At 39.4% G+C, this 4465-nt stretch overlaps 1 pseudogene; it reads right to left on the bottom strand.

Moving 5' to 3' along the window:
* Positions 1-259: 259 nt before the first annotated feature.
* Positions 260-889, bottom strand: LOC115836890 (annotated as a pseudogene).
* Between the last annotated feature and the right edge of the window lie 3576 nt (positions 890-4465).

The following is a 4465-nucleotide window of genomic DNA, read 5'->3' as shown; positions in this document are numbered from 1 at the left end:
TCTGTATTTGAGTACCACTGCATTTTCATCACATAAAAGACAATCTTTGATGGCTACTTAGTGCTCATGCCAGATAAAAATAGCAAGCCCAGGTGAACTTAGGGACTCATCCATTTTTATCTTTTTAATTCTTTCATGTTTTATGAATTATGAGTTTATTATAAAAGAGGGAGATGGAAATTATTTAACTGATGAGAGATTTGAGAACTTCAGTGGAGTGGGCAGCTTCGTGTGGATGTCATTTCAATAGTGACTTATTTCAGTCTAAATACTTTCCAAGAATGTTATTATCTCTAAAGAAGAAAGAATCCTTATCATCTAGAACGCCTTTGATGCCTCTGCGTTCTGGGAGAAGAACTTTATCTCCAACTTTTACATTAACTGGTTAATATCTCCACCCTTTCCTTTAGAGCCCTATTCACTAGCTATGCCTGTTGCTTGCACGTTAGTTTCCTTGAGATTTTTCTGGAGGCTTAACGCCTCCTTCGGTTACAGTTCTGGCGGGATTCTTTTTGACCAATACTCATCAAAGAGTGGAAGGAACTTTCCTTTTTTTTTTTCTTTTTTTGAGATGGAGTTTCGCTCTTATTGCCCAGGCTGGGCAACAATGGTGCGATCTCGGCTCACTGCAACCTCCGCCTCCTGGGTTCAAGCGATTCCCCTGCCTCAGCCTCCTGAGTAGCTGGAATTACAGGTGCCCGCCACCAAGCCCAGCTCATTTTTTTGTATTTTTAGTAGAGGAGGGGTTTCACCCTATTGGCCAGGCTGGTCTTGAATTCCTGACCTCAGATGATCCGCCCGCCTCGGCCTCCCAAAGTGCTGAGATTACAGGCATGAGCCACCGCACCCAGCCGAGTGGAAGGAACTTTCTAAAGGTTGGTCCTGCCATCACTCCTGGTTCCGCGGCTCATCCTCATCCATTTTCAAAGCAAACATATGATGCCGCCTATGAGATATTAACTCAGTCTTCATGTTGACAGCTAAGTCTTTCTGTCAGTGGGATACTGCATCATGGGAAAGTGGAGGTTCTGTCATTTCTTTTCCAGAGTTTCACCTGGGAGAAATCCAGCCATGCCAACCCTGCAGAGCTCTGGCATTCCCTTGCCCACTGTGTACACCTCTTCAGTCGATAACACATCATAATTTGCCCTTCGAAGCATCATGTTTGTTTTTCTCTTCTAATTTGAAAAACAGCAACAAAGAAGTTGTGACTTTAACGAACACATATTAGTGCAAAAGTTATTGCAGTAATAACTTCACCAAAAATAATCAATGCCTTCTTTCAACTTGAAAAGATTAATCACAAAATGATACTGAAGTCTATCTTACACCGTATTATTATTTGAGATGTTCTCTTGAATACAAAAAATTAACACTAAGTTAAGGGGAATATACATTTTTTCCTATTTTATTTACCATTTAAACTTCCACCTAGATTGAATATTTTTTTAATTGACAAATAATTAGACATTTTAATGGGGTATCTAAGAATGTTTCTATATATACACAACGCAGAGTGATCAGATCATAATGCATATCCATTTTCTCAAACACTCATTTTGTTGGGAATGTTTAATATCCTCCTTTTAGCTATTTGAAACTATATAATTTTTTTTAAGGTAAAGCTGTTGTATTAAATGTCTGTTCTTTAATGACTGGGAGAATGACATAACAAGCCTGAGCAACATGTGTAAACACATGTGAAATGCGGTTTGATTTCAGTAGTTTACTTGGAGAAAAAGCTGTGCAAGAGGCCGGCCACACTTTCCTGCCTCCCCAGGGCTCAGGGTTAGAACTAGGAAAGGCGTACAGATGTTAATCAAGGTTCAACAGGCAAGTCATGTAAACGTAGTCAGTCATTGGGCCGCCAGTTTCCAAAAGAGCTAGGCACTTCTGATGGCTTCTGCCCCTCACCCAAGCCCTGTGCCTCCCTTCTCAAAGGCGGCAACCCCCGCCAAGCCCAGCTGATCCAGGGAAACTGTATAATACCTTATTGTTAACTATATTCATGCTGCAGTGATACAGAACAGTTGAACTTATTTCTCCAAGCTAGCTATAATTTTGTATCCCTTTTTTTTTTTTTTTTTTTTTTTTTGAGATGGAGTCTCAATCTGTCGCCCAGGCGGGAATGCAATGGCGCGATCTCAGCTCACTGTAGCCTCCGCCTCTTGGGTTCAAGCAATTCTCCTGCCTCAGCTTCCTGAGTAGCTGGGATTATAGGTGCCCACCACCATACTCGGCTAATTTTTGTATTTTCGTCAAAGACGGGGCTTCACTATGTTGGCCAGGCTGGTCTCGAAGTCCTTTAACAAATGTCACCTTCTCCCTCCTTTTCTCGTCTATTTCCTAGACTCAATATTTTTTTGAGCAGATTTCTCCCTTTCATGAGATAGACAACTATTTCAGCAGTCATTTTTAATTTTTTCAGCATTTTATGTAGATAGTGCTGTTTTAGCTTGAGAAAGCCAGTCTTCAGATCTCACTTTTGAAGTTCTATCCATCTTTAAACAAAGAAAACCGTATTTTAAATAATATTCTGATATTTTAGGATAAAATCCTACTGAATGGTAAAATTTCAGATTTGGAAAAAATAAAACTCCGTCAGTTTTTGAAAAGCAAGTATCATTTCAAAGCTAGATAATAGGGTCTCTCTTGTGTTTTTTCACAGGCTCAAGGAAAACTCTGTGTCTTCAAAATAATGTCTTACTGAATGATAATGAGGTTCCAACATTCCGCAGATAAAGCTGAAGACAAATAGTAGAGAGTCAGGAGAAGCACTAAAAACAAACAATTATTTTCTGAAAATGTACACCTTTTTTTTCTAAATTTTCAGTCCTGGAACATTTTAAGAAACACAAGAACACACAGGCACACACTCCATGAATCTTCACAGCAGTGACATCACCACATATCAGTAGAAAACTGCCCTGTACACATCTAAGAGATTTTTGAGTGAAAAAGGCACCAGTATCTTAGTAGTAGTATATAAAATGTTGTGATCTTATAGAGCCCTTGAATGATTGCCTGAGACCCCCCAGTGATTTTCTGAGCACATTAGTAAGAGCATTGTCCCAGAACTTACAGTTTAGAGGATAAAGCTATGTAACAATCCCCCCTCCCATCTATATGATATTCATCTCCTACTTATATGGTATCCATATATGTTTTGTCACATTCAATAACTCATTTGACTCTCTCAATATCCCTGCAATGTCGTAAGTACACCACGGAGGGATCATAGTCACTTTCTAGGCATGAAAACTGAGGCCCTATAACTTGCCTAAGATTACAAATTTCCTAAGTATCTGAGTCAGGACAAATTTTATGACCTTTGCACATATATTTTTCTTCAGAACTTTTATCACATCCAGGCTAGATACTGCATGTGTGCACATGATGTCAGAAGCTCAAAATCAGAAAAGAAATGTAACAGGGGGAACCAATTAAAAAGAGAAGAAAGTGCAAATCAAAATGCAAGCAGTGAAGTCTGACATAAAATATCTTCTCTCTTAACATGAATAAGCCCATTATTCCCTTTTCTAACCTCACTCAGAGCTAAGTGATCCTCTCTGGAGGTGAAGAACATTTTAAGCTTGTCTTTCCTTGCCTTCAGCCCCCACAATCACCCACTCCTGACATGCATGTCTCTTTCTGCCACTTTTTCTATCAAATACGTGAAAAGATCCTGCTTAATTATTTCCATCTTAGCGTAAGTCTTTCTTCTGTCTTAGAAATGTCAGTTTACAAAGAATGAGATGCAGAAGAAAGATATTTCTAAGAACCTCTTTCCCTATCTGTCATCTGTCACCTTTATTCTCAAAAATTAAGACAATAAAGCAAACGGAAGCAAACATATAATTCACAACCCAATGCAAATTTATTTCCTTTAACAAGAGTTTATAAAACTGTAATTGATGGAAGAAATAATATTTTAAAATAATAACTCTGTGGATGATTTGGCATTCCCTATTTTTTGAAGTGAGCTTCTCGCAAGATGAATGGTGAGTGCTTTTGAGGAACTGTCAGAGGCGTTTGAACCAGTGCCACTCCATCTTGAATAGATCCTAGGTAAAAAAAAGACTGAGGCTTTCTAGGGTGCGTTCCCAGGCGGTTAGGCATTCTAAGTCACAGGTTGAGATAGGAGGACAGCACGAGATACAGGTCATAAAGACCTTGCTGATAAAGCAGTCTGCAGTGAAGAAGCTGGCCAAGTCCCACGAAAATCAAGATGGCGACAAAACAGACCTCTGGGTGTTCTCACTGCTCATTATACACTAATTATATTACATTAGCACACTAAGAAACACTTCCACCAGCACCATGACGGTTTACAGATGCCATGGCAACCTCAGGAAGTTGCCCTATATAGTCTAAAAGGGGAGGAATCTTCAGTTCCAGGAATTGCCCACACCTTTCCCGGAAAACTCATGAATGATCCACACCATACTTAGCATGTAATCAAGAG

This window comes from Nomascus leucogenys, chromosome 10 (genome assembly GCF_006542625.1).
Source record: "Nomascus leucogenys isolate Asia chromosome 10, Asia_NLE_v1, whole genome shotgun sequence".
Taxonomy (NCBI): domain Eukaryota; kingdom Metazoa; phylum Chordata; class Mammalia; order Primates; family Hylobatidae; genus Nomascus; species Nomascus leucogenys.
Note: the sequence above shows the minus strand (reverse complement) of the source record. Positions and strands in the feature narration are given on the sequence as shown.